Source organism: Mesocricetus auratus, unplaced genomic scaffold (genome assembly GCF_017639785.1).
Source record: "Mesocricetus auratus isolate SY011 unplaced genomic scaffold, BCM_Maur_2.0 Super-Scaffold_2245, whole genome shotgun sequence".
NCBI classification, from domain to species: Eukaryota; Metazoa; Chordata; class Mammalia; order Rodentia; family Cricetidae; genus Mesocricetus; species Mesocricetus auratus.
In genome coordinates, this window is record NW_024429180.1 from 12600693 (window position 1) to 12619040 (window position 18348).

An 18348-nucleotide genomic window follows, 5' to 3' on the forward strand; every position below is an offset into this window, starting at 1 on the left:
ACTAAGACAGAGAGCCATACAAAAAGCAAATCTCTGCATTTTCCAAATCTGCTGTACTCAGGTGACTATATTGCACTATTTTGATAGAGAATGTTTTCATTTCTAGATTTTTCTGTCAAATAATAAATCTGAATATCACACATTGAAAAATGAAAATAAAAATTTTAAACTACACAACTTTTTAATATTTGCTAATTAAGTGCTTTCCTTTACTTCGGTTTAGATATTTCTGACATGTACTTATATTTATATGCACATTAATTTTTCTCTTATGCATACATAAAACAAAAATCCATGCTAATAGAATGGTATGTGTTTTGTTAGACATCTCCTTTTGAAACTCAACCTATTTGCCAATTTTCAGATACATTTCAGAGTTTTACACACTGGAGTTTGTCTCATACATAGTATATCTTTAAATGAACATGAATATTAAATAGCATAATATTCCTGAATATTAATTTACCTGTTTAATAGTATACATCTATGTATTCTTTGCTATTTTTTAGTATTAGGGAACAAATGCTTGAGACCTCAAGCATACTTCACTGTGAGTGAGCAAGCAAATCTTTAGTAACAAGATTTAAATAAGAACTAAGATACAAACTGTGCACATTATTGTTTTCGTAATTTTCTTCCAAACTTCTTTATACAGCCATTAAAATTCTATTCTCAAAAACATTTGGCATTATTAAAAGGTTATGGCAAAAATATGCTAATAATGTGTTCATTAGCTTTTCCATTTTTAATTAATGAGATGAAGCACAATTTAATTGATCATTTTATCCCCTCTTCTTTATACTATTTCCATAATCGTCTTCCAATTACATAATGAAGTTGCTTTCATTTTCTTTATTTGTTTTGAAGCAATGAGTTTTATATCATAGACATCAATTTTCTCTGAGATATGCATGTGTCCCTTCAGTCTGTTGTATATCTTAACAATATTTATAGTCAATTTGAGTTGGTTTCTGATGTGATTATAAAGAACTTTAATTTTTGGTCTTACTCTTAATGACTTTAGTTTTTCCTACTGCCAAGTCACAAGTGTTGCATACTAATTCCTTCTAATTTTTGGCTTTTCCTTGTCAATCTTTCAAAGCAATGTGTTTCAGCTCACATTTTCATGTGGTATTTAAAAACTTTGCTTCCCTTCTAAAAAACAGGAAAGTACTAATCTTAATTGTCCCAATTACTAGGTTGTAACAATAAATATGAAGAATATTCATTTATTGGCAAGATTAACTGATTTAATGGAGAGAATTCACACAGAATAGTGTCTGGGAAGTGTAGGAAAATATTACCTACAACATATTTACTGCTGTAAAATTTTCCAATGTCTTGCTTGACTTCTGATATGTATTACAAAATTTAAATTAAATTGACATATGTATCTGGATCTTATCAATGTTATTTATCCTAAAATTGTATTCTAAGTCACAAAAAATAGTGTAGCTAAATCTGAAGTTTAAAAAAGATTTTAGCTGAAAGACAAAGTAAATGGTTAAAGATTAAACATTAAATGGTGATACAATGATCATGCTCTGAAGTCTTAATAATTTGAAATACATTACTTTCTCTTTATAATATTAAATACATAAAATGATATTAAATATTTTCTCAATGTTCTTCACGATAAACATATTTAAAATACCATATGAATATGTCTTTGAAGGTTTTAGCATATTAGTATTAATAGTCAGCAGTACTCTTTACATATTCTGTACTTGACATCTGGAAAGTTCATGATCATATTCCCCAAGCAACTGATGAAAATTTAGCAAAAGAACCACCCAACAATCATGGCAAAAGTATGACATTTTTATAGATGGGGATCCAATTCAATATCAACAAAACTACTGTTCTTTGGAAACAGTGCCTTTCATTATTTTCTGTGACATTGGCACACTTGAGTCTCTATTGATTTAAGTGTGAAACCATTGAAATATTGGCTAAATTGGACAATAGATGAGCTTAATATTCATATAAAAACAGAGACTGAACTATGTTTTCCGAATCACTGTTGTGTTTTGCTGCTTTTCCTGTTGTTGTGACTTTGTTGTTTTTTTTTTTCATTTGTTTGATTTATCCTATTACTCACTGGCACCCGGATAGTCAACACATATGGTAATGTTCAATAAATGTCACTTCTCATATTATGTTTTTCTCTTCCTTTTTTAATTTAAGTTAGAAACAAGCTAGCTTCATATGTCAATCCCAACTCCCTCTCCCTACCCTCCTCCCCCGCTCCCCTCAACCAGGTCCCCCATTCCCCCACCCAATCGCCATGCCCATCCCCAGGGAAAGTGAGGCCCTCCATGGAGGATCTCTAGAGTCTGTCATTTCATCCAGGGCAGGGCCTAGGCCTTCCCCCAAAAATCCAGGTTGAAACAGCATTCCTCATTGTGGGATGGGCAGCAAAATCTATTTGTATGCCAGGGATAAATACTACCCAAGGCCCCATAGATTATGTAGGCCTCCTCACTGACACCCACATTCAAGGGATCAGGGTCAGTTCCATGTACAGTCATGCTTGTCCACTGAAACATGCTAAGAGAAATAATGCACCCATTCTTTGCTATAGTAAGAACAAACATAAACTATAATATCCCAAATGTACCCCATTTTTTTCTACCCACACTTTAGGTGAGAAGCATCTATGATGCTTCCGGGTCATTAGAGATGCTGCCACTATGAACATAATGGAACAGAGGTCCATGTTGTATGAATGGGCTTCTTTTGGGTATATGCCTAAGAGTGGATTTGCTGCATCTTGTGGAAGACTGATTCCCAATTTCCTGAGGAGTCTCCATACAGATTTACAAAGTGTCTGTATGATGTGGCACTCCCACATGCAGTGGAGGAGTATACCCCTCTCTCCACATCTTCTCCATAAATTGTAATTAGTGTTTTTGATTTTAGCCATACTGACAGGAGGGAGATGGTATCTCAGAGTTGTTTAATTTGCATTTCCCTTACGGATAAGGGTGTTGAGCACTTTCTCAAGTGCCTCTCAGTCATAAATCCCTAACACAAAATATCTTTACTCATTTTTAATGCATGTGTGTTTGTTTAATACTTGTATTTCATAAAACACCTACAGTTTTCAAAGTGACTATTGTTAAATGCAAAATGAGATTAATTCTTATGATTATAATATAATATAATAATATATTCTTTTCACTCAATAAGAAATATAGAAATACAAAATTCTGAACATTTTAGTTTGGAATAGTAGATACTATATGTGAAATATAACATAAATATTTTATAATATCAGAGCTAGTCATTGTATTTTGAAGTTATTTTGATACGGATGTGCTCTATTTGAGAACTATACTAAGTCATTATGTAATAGAGTGATAGATTCTGTATCTCAACATACTTTTTCATAAGGAATATAAATTCAGCAGGTGGAGATGTGATTTGGAAGTTAAGGGCACTAACTGGTTAATCAGAGGACCCAGGTTTTATTCTCAGTATCTGAATGGTAGCTTACAACCATCAATAACTCTAATTTAAAGGGGGAACTCAATCCTTCTCCTGTATTCCTCTACTATCAAGCATGCACATGGTACACAGACATATATTCAGGTATATCATTCCTATATATGTTTTTTAAGAAATGAAAATAAATTGAATTTAAAATTGAATGTTGAGATTTCTCTATTTAGTTCTGTACCCCACTTTTTAATTGGATCCTTTGGTATTTTGGAGACTTGCTTCTTGACTTCTCTGTAAATTTTGGAGATCAGCCCTCTGTCAAATGCGGGGTTAGTGAATGTTTTCCAATTCTGTGGGCTGCCTATTTGTCTTGTTGACTGTGTCTTCTTGTGAGATTCCTGTCCTGGTTCTGTTGTCACTTTAGCCCCTAAATAACACAGGAGACACTCTATTAGTTATGAAGCTGTTGGCCATTTGCTATGGTTGTAATCAGCTAGCTCTGACTTAATTATTTACCTATAATCACTCATATGTATTTTCATAAGGTCTTATCTTACAGAGAATGTAGACTTGCATCCTCTTCCTGGGAAGACCACATAGTGACCAGTCTCTTCACTACATTTCCCAGAATCCTCCTAGGCTCCTAGTCCCACCTATATTCTTTCCCTATTGGCCAACAATGCTTTATTGTCATATGCACAGAAAGACTTCCCACATCAGTGTCCTTTGCCTTACAGAAGTTCTCAGTTTCAGGATGTGCCAGTTATTAATTGTTGATCTCAGTGTCTGTGCAACTGGTGTTATTTTCAGGAAGCAGGACTCCTGTACCAATTCGTTCAAGGGTATCTCCCTCTCTTCTAAGAGGTTCAGTATGGCTGGGTTGAGGTCTTTGATCCATTTGAACTCAAGTTTTGTGCATGGCGATAGACATGGATCTATCTGCAGTCTTCTACATCTCAGCATCCAGTTATGCCAGCACCATTTGTGGAAGATGCTTTCTTTTTTCCATTGTATAGTGTTAGGAGCCAATCTCAGATGGCCACCTAGGACATACAGAACTTTTGGCTACAGGACGAAGCTGATTAGAACAGTTATTCAGCCAGTTCTTAGAAACCTTATAGTTGCCCTTAAGAAGAAACAAACCTCCCCTATCATGCTCAACCCCAGAGGCTAAACACACCCTTAGGCTAGGCACAGGGCACAGTTATATGGCAACCTTTCCTGCACTGTTTGCACCCTGCCAGACATCCTCCTTTTGTGGTCTTCTAACATCCTGCCTTCCTTGCAGCTACATGACAAGTACCCCCAAAAACCTACGTCCTCTAAACCTGCTTAACCAACTATATAGCTAGCCCAGTAGAAAAATAAAATTGCCACTTGTTCAGAATCCTGTCTTGTGACCTCTTCTCTCGTACCTCCTGCCCCACTATTTTCATTCCTCATAGGTCTCCAATTCATGTTCCCAGCTGGACTGGAACAACATGTGACTGAACGGGGACTACGAAGGCCAGCGAGGAAGCATGCAGTGCTCTCTGTAAGGGTAAGGCCTGACCATGCATTTGGAAAGCCCCGCGGCATCACAGAGAGGGGAATCCAGGAGAAGATGTCCATGCTCACCTTACCCAGGGACTGGATCTTCAGAATTGAGAGCACCACCTCGGGAAGGAGGTGAGTCATGGGGCAGGCATTTAGTAAAGAGGAACCTTTCCTATGTGGGATTAAAGAATCCCTCAATTCTTTAGGGTTAAAAAGAAACAGCTCAGGAAATTTATTTTCATGGGAGATACTTGTCCTTGGTTCCTCCAAGAGGGAACAATTAATAGTCAAAAATGGAGAAGGTGGGACATACCCTCCAGCACTATGACAAGACCTTTGGCCCTGAAAAAATCCTTGTGGAGGCTTTTAACTATTGGAACCTCATCAACGATATCCTCCGTGTCCATGACCACAACCCAACCCTCCAACCTTTAGTTAAAGAGGGAGAAAAAAAACCTTAAAAGATACTCTCGCTAAAACATCCCACAGCTCACCCCCCAGATCTCTCGTTTCTCCAGTCCTAGTCCTTTCCATCACACTTTAAAGTTGGGTAATAGGTCATCTCTCCCTAACGAGAACGATTGCAAGCCCGTCTCATCTACGTGTCCCGAGATAAAATTTGAAATATCTCCACCTCTCCCTGAAACACCAAAAATATCCTCCATTTATCCCATCCTTAACACCCCCAATAAAGAACCACTTGACCCCGGTGATACTGCCACCCTTGAGGAAGAGACTTCCAGATATTACAACTCTGACTGGTTTCTGCTCAATTCCCCCTCAAAAAACTCCCTGCGCACCACCCCCCATCCCTCCACTCTGGCTGACACCGTCCTACAAGGACCACTTATGAATCTCTACTCGCAGACATCCTTTGACTCAGCACACCTTAAAACTCTCATCACTAACCGCCAGCAACAAATCCAACTCCAGACCCAACTGCGGGACCTCGACTCCCGGTTATCCTCTTTAGCCCTGGCACCTTTCCCTGCACTGTCAAAAAACGAAAAGACCAAAGACCTCAGGCTCACTCCTGGCCTTCCCACTCACCCTTCAAAGCAGCAGCCAAGTCCCCTCTGCCCCAGAACCAGAGGGCGATTCTGAGGAGGAACACAGGCCCCTGTCCCAGCCCTGTCAGGAGCTCCGCCTAGAGACCCTACTCCCACCTACCCACTCCCCATGAAATATACATACTTAGACCTGAAGTCATTGAAAAATTAAAAACTGATGTCTCCAACTGTGGCCCAACTGCCTCTTTTACTTTCGCCCTCTTGGAGATTATCACTGAAGCCTGGCTCACCCCTAATGAATGGCATCATTTGGCTCAGGCCATCCTTTCCGTGGATGATTTTTTTTTCCTTTGGAAGTCAGAACTATCCCCTGACATGGCAACAAAAAACCAGTCACATGCAGACTCCAGGACTTGTACTACAGACAAAACTTTAAGTGATTCCCCTCATCAAACCCTAGAAGCTCAAGCTACTTTTCCCATGAGACTGCTGGCACAATTTGGCCGAGGCGGGCTAGGTGCTTGGCACAAACTTCCCCCTAAGGGAACTACTTCTACCTCTCTGCCTAAAATTATCCAAGACCCTGAGGAGCCCTACAGTGCCTTCATAAGCAGACTCATAGAAACGGCTGAACACCTCTTCGGAGCTCCTGACCCTAAAAACCCATTTATTAAACAACTAGCCTTTGAAAGTTTTAACCCAGCTGTCACGGCATCCTAAAACATCATAAAAAGGAGCCTCTATCTACTTACATCCGCCTTTGTGCTGGTACCGGTTCTAGCAATGCCACTCGGCCTTGCTATAGGTGCTGCCTTACAAAAGGCCGGCCTCGCCCCCAATACTTCAATAATTTGCTTTAACTGTAAAAAACCTGGCCACTTTGCAAAAGAATACCCATAGCCTAAACCTTCTCAAGTCAGGATCACCAAGCCCATAGACGCCACTTCTAGTCCTCTCCCTCCAGATCATCACCATCGATCCAGTGCCCCATGCGTTAGATGCCTCCATGGCACCCACTGGTGCAATGAGTGCCGTTCTGCCACCAGTATCTATGGGCAGCCGCTACCCACTCAGGGGTCAGGAAACTCCTCTAGGGTGTCTTAGTAGCCTCGAGTTTACTCTAGGAACTTTTACAGGCTGGAAATATCATCCCTCCAACTCTCCTTGGAACACCCCTATTTTTGTAATTAACAAAAAATCTGGAAAATGGACACTCTTACAAGATCTCCATGCTATTAACAAAATCATGTTTCCAATGGGGGTCCTTCAAACAGGCCTTCCCTCCCCCACGGTCATCCCCCATGGATACTATAAAATAATCAGATTTGAAATACTGCATTTTCACCATCCCATTACACCTTGAGGATGGACACTACTTTGCATTCAACCTCCCCAAGATAAACTCCGAAGGACACATGCCATGCCCTCAGGTATGGTCAATAGCCCCACCTTGACCCAAATATTTGTATCCCAAGTCATCACCCCCATTCATAAACATGGCCTCAAATTTATATTCCTCACTATATGGATGATATCCTTTTTGGTGCCTCTACTAAAGAAGAAGGCTTGTAAAGCCTCTTTGACCTCAAACAATCCCTCACAACATTCAACCTTGTAATAGCCCAGGAAAAATTCAGTTACAAGACTATGGCTATGAACTTAGAGGACAACAGATCTTTACTCCGGAAATCTCAATTCAACCATCCTCCTTAAAGACACTCCATGACTTACAACAATTTCTAGGAAAACTTCAATTCCTCCACCCTTAACTCTGCCTTCCCCTAGACTCATTAAAGCCCCTGATGGACCTACAACCCATAGATGCCCATCCCCTCTTCCCTTGCCGGCTAAAGCCCATCATACCCTTCTCACCATCGAACAAGCTATATCAAAACAAGCCTCCTTTCAAATCTGCCTTAAATTTCCACTCCCTTTCATCGTTTGTGCGACCCCCTCAGACCCATTGGCTTATGTTGGCATCCTGACCACACACGGCATTCCAAAAGTCACCCCCTCTTCTGGGTGTCTTTGCCCATTTCTAACAACAAGGTTATCACTTCTTACCCAGAATTAATCACCTCCTTAATCACCAAAGCCAAGAAACTTAGTAAACAACATTATGGCAAAGAACCTAATAGCCTAATCATACCCTACAACTTAGACAAACTTCAAACCCTCCTACAAACCTCTGAATCCTGGACTATTGCTTGCTTAAACATCCCTGGAGACATTGATAATCATTACCCTAAGGAACTCCTTATATGGTTTGCCAGCCAGCATTCCTTTTTTTTCCCTATTGTTACCTCTTCCCAACCACTTTCCACCTCAAACACTGTTTTCACTGATGGCCCTTCCTCAGGGATAGCCGCCCTTGTACATAATGATCAAAGTTACTTTCAATACCCCCTATCAGTCTGCCCGATTAGTCAAGTTCTTTGCTGTCAAACAGGCATTTTCCCTACTCAAGGACACCCCCTTTAATCTCTATACAATCAGTCCCCTTGCTAGAGACCACCCCACTCATAAAACCCTACTCAATGGCAGATATCTTAGTCTTACATATCCAATCCCTTATACAACTCTGTCAAGTTCCTTTCAGATATGTCTGAGCCCATAATGGCTTGCCTGGACCCCTGGGGGATGGCAATGCCAAGGCAGATACTGCTACCTGCTACAATACCTGCTACAATAATCTCAGCCTTAACTACATTCAACCCTACGCCTACCCCCATCCAAGCCGCTGTGGATACACATGCCCTTCTCCACTTAAATACCCTAACCCTACACCAAATATTTAAAATTACTAGAGAACAAGCCAGAAAAACCATTAAAAAAACCACCCAGCCTGCCTTACATTGCTCTCCTCTCCACATTTAGGAGTTAATTCCCGAGGTATGCTTCCCAACTCTCTCTGGCAAATGGATGTCACCCATGCCCCCTCCTTTTCTAAGCTCAAATATGTCCATGTATCAATAGATACCTTCAGTGGCTACATCTTTTCCTCCCTACAAACAGGCGAGGCTATTAAAGACGTAATTACCCACATGCTAGTGGCCATGTAATCCTTAGGCAAGCCTACAAAAATAAAGACAGACAATGGTCATGGATATTTAAGCATAAAGTTAAAAAATTTCTGCTATAGCCTTCAAATTACCCATGTTAAGGGAATGCCCTATAATCCACAAATACAGGGTATTGTAGAACTGGCTAACCACACCATAAAAAACACACTTCACAGAGTAAAAGACACCATCCTCCCTCACAGCCAAAAATGGTCTGGACCCCGTCCTTATCTGGGGATGAGAGTCAGCCTGCATCTTTGACAAACAGTCAGACTTTCCCAGATGGCTACCAGAAAGACTCATAAAACAAATAAACTCCAAACCACCTAACCACAAGTGTAGAAGGGAGTCTAACTGCTCCCCTGAGACATAATTTTCTTCCACAGATACTACTAAAGATGAAGACAACCACAAGGCCTGCCAACTGCCCTCCTAACCACCTACCCCTCCCTCTCCTCCTAGCCTTGCTCTCCATTCTCACCTCACCTAGAATTATACTTGGATGGTCCTCTCAGACAAAGGAGAGCCAATCTGGGCCCAGTCACCTAAAGCCTGGATGGGACCATGGTGGCAGACAAACTTACACCTGATCTCTGCCACATTGTCTTGGGCTCAAAAATTGGGGCTGGAAAAAGAAATCTTCCCAACAGACCCAGCACCTGACCAGAGACAAAACAATCCTGAAGCTTATTGCACTGCCACAAAGAGCCTAGCTGCCTTGCAAGTCCCAACTATATGTTTGCCCCGGTACTCACAACCCAAAAGGACTGCTTCAAAAATGTGGTGGGTTCTCAAATTATTTCTGTCTATCCTGGGATTGTGAGGCCACAGGGGATGCCTATTGGATTCCCTCCTCTACTTGGGACTTCATTACTATAAAAGGCCTATTACAGCCATACTCAAAGGTATCCCACTTATCAAGATTGCAATGCAGCCCCTGATTGCCTTACTAACTCCCCCACAAAAGGCTGATGTCACCCCCTAGACATCCACCTTACAGACAGGGCCCTTTCCAAGACTTACCTGGGACTCCACCTATATGGAGGAAGCTACAATGACTCTGGTGTCCTCCTCATTATTAAGCTACTTAAACAACACCCAAATATAGATACCCCCAGAGCCATTGGACCCAATCCTATACTTCATGAATCAGGCCTCATTGCTCATAACCTCAAATAACCTTCCCCCAAAACCCCTGTTCCCATGCTTCTATCTACCCCCTTCTCCCCCTCTGACCCCACAGTTTCCCCCATACTTATATTCTACCACATGGAAACCTCAATCACTGCCTGGGTCCATGTTTCCGCCGTCAAGCAATGTCATCACTCAGCTGATTGTACATACCGTTCATACTCTCAACCAAAAAAAACCCATCCCTTACTACTGACTGTTGGCTTTGCTATCATTCCTCCCCACCATTTATGAAGGAATTGCAGTTCCAGATACCTATTATACAACTAACAACTCCCAATATTGCCAATGGGAGACACATGGCCAAGCAAAGATCACCCTGCAACAAGTTGTAGCATCTGGCCTCTGCATTACTCCTTCTTCCAACCCAACTCCACCTCCACACTATGTTTCCCTTTGCCACAAGACCCTATCACTAGGTACCCTTCATCCTGACCCATAAATCCACCTGTTGTGCTTGCGCGGATGGCCTTAGTCTCTGCTTAGCTACTACTAACCTTCAGTTTTCTGGTTTTTGTGTACTCGTACAAATGGTCCCATGCCTCTCATACTACTCCTCCACAGAATTCTTCCACTTTTGGGAATAAGGAACCCCGGCCTCCCCTAACAGACATCGCAGAGCATCATTTCTTCTAGGTTAGGGTGCTGTTGGATCAGGAACAGGGATTTCTTCCTTTGTGCTAGGTCAAAAACAATACACTATAGATAAAGATGTCAAGCAACTCCAAGATCAAATCCCAATTCTTAAAAGAAACCCTTAACTCTCTAGCAGATGTGGCCCTACAAAACAGATGTGGTTAGACTTGCGATTTTTACAAGGCAGCCTCTGCGCTGCCTTAAGAGAGAAATGTTGCTTTTATGTTAATAGGTCAGGAGTTATTAAATATAATATGGCTAAAGTCAGAGAGGGTTTAAGAAAATGCCAAGTAAAAAGGACTAAACAATAGTCATGGTATCAAAATTTGTTCCCTACCTCCCAATGGCTCACTACCCTTCTGCCCTCCATATTAGGACCATATCTAGAATTATTACTGCTTGTCTCTTTTAGGAATTGGACCTTCTCCAAGCTTGTGTCCCGAATTAAACAACAGGTCGACTTGCCTACTCAACCTGTTCTGGTCCAATATCACTGTCTGGCAACTGATGACATTAGCCTTATAAACTCCCAGGCTGTTCAAGAAGGTTCCTCTCTGCTGGGATGCTTGCCATGCTCCTAAACATAAATCGTTCTTGGGCATCGGAGTACACACCTAACAGCAAAGGACTCCCCCAACTCCTGAGAGTTTAGAGAGTATGTCTACACCCAAAATTCCCCTTCCCCAACAAAAGGTGTCTTGGGTTGCCATTGGTGGATATCCCCTCCCAGTCGTAAGGCTCCCACAACAAAAAATATGGGGTCAGACCTCTACTTCCCCCAGCCCAATCTGATATTTCTAAATGAAAAAAAGGAATATGTTGCGAGCCAGTAGCTATCCCAGCAGAAAAATAAAATTGCCACTTGATCTGAGTTCTGTCTTGTGGTCTTTACTCTCGCGACTCCTGCCCCACTAGTTTCATTCCTCACAGGTCTCTGTTCCACAATAGGTCCCGGCTGGACCGAGACAGTATAGATTTAGCTTCAGTGTCAAAATTCGAGTGTTTGTAGGTGTGTGGGAGGTGTTTGAGTTAATATCAGGGTTTTCAATTCAATTCCATTGTTCTACCTGTCTACTTTTGTGGCAATACCAAGATATTTTCAGGACTATAGCTCTATAATAGAATCATGGATGGGATGGTGGCACCTCCAGATGTTCCTTGATTGCACCATGTTATTTTGGCTATCCTGGGTCTTTTGTTTTTCCATATAAAGTTGATTGCTTTCAGGGTCTGTGAATAATTGTGCCATTATTTTGAAGGGGATTGCATTGAATCTATAGATTGCTTTTGGCATGATTGCCATTTTTTCTATGTTGATCCTACCTAACCATAAGCATGGGATATCTTTCCATTTTCTGGTATCTTCCTTAATTTCTTTCTTTAAAGATTCAAAGTTCTTGCTATACAGGTGTTTCACTTGTTTGGTTCGCATTATCCCAAAATATTTTATGTTGTTTGGGGCTATTGTAACTGGTGATATTTTTCTGATTTCTTTCTCAACCCATTTATCATCTTATATAATAGGCCTACTTGTTTTTTGAGCTAAACTTGTATCTTTCCAGTTTGGTGAAGGTGTATAACAGCTGTTGGAGATTTTCATGTCACTTTTGTAAACTATCATATCATCTGTAAATAGTGAAAGTTTGACTTTTCCCTTTCCAATTTGTATCTCCTTGATCTCCTTTTGTTGTCTTGTTGCTCTAGCTAGAACTTCAAGTACAATATTGAAGATGTATGGAGAATGGACTGAGAGACACTAAAGAAAGTGCTCAGCATCCTTAGACATTTGGGAAATGCAAATCAAAATAACTCTGAGATGCCATCTCACTCCTGTCAGAATGGCTAAATTCAAAAACACACCAATGACAGTTTATGCTGGAGAGGATGTGGAGAAAGAGGAATACTCCTTCACTGCTGGTGGGAGAGTCAACTCGTACAAGCACTTTAGAAATCAGTGTGGAAATTCCTCAGGGAAGTGTGAGTCAGGCTACCACAAGGTCCAGCAATTCCACTTTTAGGCATATATCCAAATGATGTGCATTCATACAACAAGGACATCTGTTCCACTATATTCATGACAGCATTATTTGTAATAACCAGAACCTGGAAGCAGCCTAGATGCCCCTCAACTGAAGAGTGGATAGAGAAAACGTGGTACAGTTAAACAATGGAGTATTACTCAGTAGAAAAAAAACAATGGACAATTGAAATTTGCAGGCAAATGGATGGCACTAGAAGAAACTATTCTGAGCAAGGTAACCCAGTCACAAAAAGACAAACATGGCCTGGCGGTGGTGGCGCACGCCTTTAATCCCAGCACTCGGGAGGCAGAGGCAGGTGGATCTCTGTGAATTCGAGGCCGGGATGGACTGACAGCCTCCAAATAAATACAGAGAAACCCTGTCTCATAAAACCAAAAAAAAAAAAAAAAGACAAACATGGTATGTACTCACTCATATATGGGTTTTAGGCATGAAGCAGGGGAGTTCCAGCACAATCACTAAAATACATCTGCTGTTCCAATCATTGCTTTGGGGCACTAAAATTTTACAGCAATATGAAAGAGAAAGATGCTCTACCCCATATTCTAAGGTTCCCGTAATTAAATTAGGGGTAGATCCAAACAAGCTCTACAAAATACCTTTAAGCAAAAAACAAATATGGAATTTGACTTGAAGATAGCTATTAAGAATACAATCACAAGTATTAAAAGAGACATGAACAATTCTGTTACTGAAATCTATGAAGACATAAACAGTGAATAAAAATGCAGAAAACAGTTCAATAAATATAAGTAGAAAAAATTCACTAAAAATAAAAATCTTTAATGTAAAAACTTCCAGGGATAAGGGCCACTATGTTAAGGCTAAATCTTCAAATAGTAGGCGTACAGGAAAGAAAAGACAGCCAGATGAAAGGCACAGAGAATAGTTTCATTAAAAATGTAGAAGAAAATTTCCCTAAGGTAAAAAAATACTGGTGTCTGCAACAGCACAAGAAGCAAACAGAACATCAAATAAACTGGACCAGAAAAAAAAATCTACTCAGCACCCAGTAATCAAAACACTAAATGTACAGAACAAGAAAAGAATATTAAAGATGGAAGGTAAAAACAAAAATTTGCATACAAAATAAGTCCTATTACAAGACACCAAGAGAGTCCCACAGCTAGACCTTTTGTGGAGAGAGAGTCTACAATGTAGCTCACTCTACTTAGAACAAGGGGAATCACATGTAAGATGGGGTAGAAATGTTGTAGGTATCAGAGGAGATGGAGGATGCTAGAAAAACATACTGGCCCCACTGAATCAGCTAAGCAGGACAGGAAGCTTATGGACACCCAGAGAATAAAAAGGCAAGCCCAGGGTTTGAATGTGTCTACACCAGGTCCTCTGGGTATGTATTGTGGCTGTTAACTTGGTGTTGTTTTGGGAATCCTAACTGTGAGATCTGATATGTCTATGACTCTTTTCTTGCTCTTAGGACTCTTTACCTCCTCTTCAGTATCCTTGTCCAGCTTCCATGTGAAGGCTTTTGCTTGCATTATTGTATTTTGTTTTGCTGTATTTGGTTCCTGTATTTTGGAGGCCTGTTCTTTTTTAATCGATGATGGAATGGAAGTGGATCATGGGGAAGTGTTGATGTGAGGAAGGTGGGGAGAACAGAGGAAAGGGAAAATTGTTGGGATGGATTGCATGAGAGAAGAATCTGTTTTCAAAAATATAACTGCTATAGGTTTAACAGCTCATGAAATATTTATCCATATATTCTTACTATAGAAAGTGAGCATTAAAATCTTAGTTGTATCCATATAGATTATCTTTCTAGACCTTCTTTAAAATAAAACTGGATACTTACCTTTTACAATTATGGTAAACAAGGAAGAAAAAAAGTATCTTTCTAGTAAAAAGCCAAAAAAAAGGTTTTAAAATGGGTAAGACCAATAGATCTGATGTTCTTCATACTAGTAATTTAGTAATTTAAGAACATACCTGAAAACTCCAGAGAAATAAAGAGAAATAACGTTCAAGAGGAAAGATAGTAAGAAATAATCAAACTCTGGACTCAAATGACAAAAAAAATACAAAGAGTCAATGTAACAAAGAGTTGATTCTTTGAGCAAATCAATAAGATTGACTAAAACTCTTATTCAAATTACCTAAGAGGCAGAGAGACAAAATCCAAATCAATAAAATTAGAGGAGAAAAGCTAATTTAAACAATAAACACTAGGTAAGTCAAGAGAAAAATAATAATCATAAAGCAGACAGAAAATAACTCAATTTTATTACAGAGACTCAATAAGTTGATTCATTTTAAATATCATGAAATCAGTGTTTTAAGTAAACATTCTCATCCTCTTCTCTTAAGTTCATACTTCCTCTATCATATTCCCTGCATTGCTGGCATTTGTCAGTAATTAACATTCATTGTGAATTTCCTTCAGTGAAATTAATAAAACACATCTTTGACTGTAATAATTAATCAAACAGATATAAAACTTAAAAGCATTCAGCAAATATAATGTTAATTTAAGAATTAAAAGAAAAAAGTAGGTATATTAAGAACTCATTCAGACATTTACATAAAATATAACTGCAAATTCTGAGATATTGTCAGTCATATTTGAGACAATTTTAAAAAGCATATGAACTATGTGAATATATAATTAGTACACTTACTTATAACTTTAAGTCATTATATATTTCATAATTTATTAAATTATTATGTTGTGAATTCATTCATTATTGTTTAGGGAAATTTAGTAGTTTATTATTACTGATTTATATAGATATAAATTGCTAGTACACTGATGTCTGGAACATGTATAAATAAATGATGCAGAGGCTAATACTGGGGTTAAAACTTCAATCTAAATATCAGAAAAGCAAAGAAGCCAGCCACTAGCTCTTACCTCTAGCTCAGGCTGAAAGTGCTGTTCCATTCATGAGGTCTTCACCAAGTCTCAAACCCTGCCTCTCCTCAGTGTGACCTTGCTTCTGTCTTATATACTTCCCCAGTGTTGGGATTAAAGGTGTGAGCTATAATTCTCTTTTGGACTAATTTACTCTTGTATAGATCAGGGTGGTCTTGAACTCACAAAGATCCATATATGTCTTAATCCTGAGTGCTAGGATTAATGGTGTATTTCACCACCTTGTAGCTTCTGGCTGCTGTGATTAAAGGTCTGTGCCTGGCTTCCATGACTATTGGTTGACTTTGGTTTCAGAATCCTCAGTCGAACTTTAGTAAATCATATCACTACAGGTGTGTTTTGTCAAAGATATCAGTCACCCTTACTTGTATTTCTCAGATTTCACATAGTTTATAGTATAGAAAATATACTTCAATATTTTTAATGTAATGTGGAAAAATCAACATTATCAACATGATATAATATGAGCTTTGAATACATTTGCTAAAGAATTCCATTCATTTATGACACATTCGTTAACCAAGATTTAATGAGTAGGAACAGAATTATTATATATGTAAAAGTTATCAACATAAAGTGAGAAGTGGTGCTTTGCAGCCTATCTCATATTTTTATTGCTTAAGATCTCTGGTTTTGCTTTCAATTCTTCTTCAGGGGAGATAGATGACCTACAAAAAGAATTCCTTTGCATTGTTTAAGTGTTGAATGCAAACATTGCACTCCCTACAAAGCACTGCCTTGCAACATAATCTGAAGTTTCCCCCTGGTTTTCCCCTTCACAGAATGGATATTAGGTACACTTGTTGAAACACAACTTCTCAGTGACAATCTTCCTCAACTTGCTCACACAGGCCCTAAACATTTTCCCAGATTATTCTATTTTTCAAAATTCTACTTTCAACTTTCTTGATCTATTCAACAGTTGAGATATTTCTCCTAATTGCTTTATTTGAAACCCAAACTTTATTACAAGAACTAAAATTGTTAATATTTGCTTTAAACATTACAATGAGCCTTTAATCCCAGCACTCAGGAGGCAGAGGCACCTGGATCTCTGTGAGTTCGAGACCAGCCTGGTCTACAGAGTGACTTCCTGGACAGCCTCCAAAGCCACAGGGAAACCCTGTCTAGAAAAACCAAAAAAAAGTTACAATGAGAGCTAGCAATTGAACGAAAATAACTAAGTGAGAGTCTATGAAGTACATTTGTCCCCAATTTTATACTACACTAATAGTAAAATAGCTATTTTAATTACAGAAACATATTTGTGATGCACAGTGAAACTATTTTAAATAATTTGTTTCATTAATAATTCAAATCAATGAGTATATAAATGTTGTTATGGAAATAATTAGGAGGAATACTATCACATACAAGTGTAAAGATTTTATCAGATGGTATTAGGTGTATCTAATTTAATAAGACCTAAGCAGTAATTATGATAATAGGTGTAGCCAGTCTAAAGTACTTTTAATAAAAAAGAAGGTACAATGAATTTATTCACCTGTCAATTATTTGCTAAGTGAGAAATTGACATTGAACAGGAAGAGCCAAATAATTATTTCTTTTTAATAAAAGGAAGTCTTATGCTAAAGTTGATGGAGTTTCTTATAGAGTTTGCCTAGTTTCCTTGTAAGAATCCCTGGGCAGTTGTATGTTTTAGAGGATTGGTATAAGAAATAACACTTCATTCAGAATAAAAATATCAATTTCACATATTAATCTTCCTTAGTAATAAACCATGTCTTTCTGTTGCTAGGTAGGAAGAAAATTGTTCATAAAATGACTATTAGTAGTAAAAGTTTAGGTACATTGGTCGGGACAGTCTGTTTATGAGGAAGCCCTTAAAACTTTATTTCTAGAATCATCCACAGAAGGATCAGATCTGGGAATGAAACATTGGATCAAATAGTGCCAAACAGGCAAAAGATGCAGTGAAACAAGAGTCCAGAAGAATTTTAAGTTTATAGAAAGGGAAAGATGTTGGAGGCTGTTAGTGTAAGGAAAGAATGACAATATAATTAAGGAATCTGTGACTGCTAAATTTGTTAAATTTAGGATCCTTCATCAACATACAATGACTGACAGGAAAATACCTCACTTTACCTCACTTGAACATTTGAAATGTGTGGATGGGGGGGTTTGTGTGTGTGTGTGTGTGTGTGTGTGTGTGTGTGTATTTGGTTTATAACACGTTCCTGAGTTTAAATTAGGCAAGACACGGGGGAGGTTTTTACATCTTAGGGACAAGAAAGAATTTCAGTGTATTACAACTACTTAATCTTTTAATTTTGGAAACTAGAAATAATTTTCTATGTAAAATAACATGAGGGGAATAATTCAGTATCATGAGATCATATTTTGCATTTGAGTATCTGAGAGCATTTCAAAATGTGTCTGTCACTGGATGAAGGCAGGTGAAGATCCGGGCATATCTTTGTCACACAGTTTCATTTTCACCACTACTTGCTGCTGGAAGGAAGCTAAATATGATGTCACCTGCTCAATATGAGTAAAGACTGGAGAATACTTTT

The 18348-nt window shown here is 38.9% G+C and overlaps 1 long non-coding RNA gene across 1 annotated transcript in view; it reads left to right on the forward strand.

Moving 5' to 3' along the window:
* The window catches only part of LOC121137464, a 32157-nt gene extending 20423 nt beyond the window's left edge, over positions 1-11734 (forward strand). The window contains exons 2-3 of the long non-coding RNA XR_005874698.1: positions 4890-5112; positions 11292-11734. This is a non-coding gene — a long non-coding RNA (uncharacterized LOC121137464). The remainder of the gene's footprint in view (positions 1-4889; positions 5113-11291) is intronic.
* The last annotated feature ends 6614 nt before the right edge of the window (positions 11735-18348 follow it).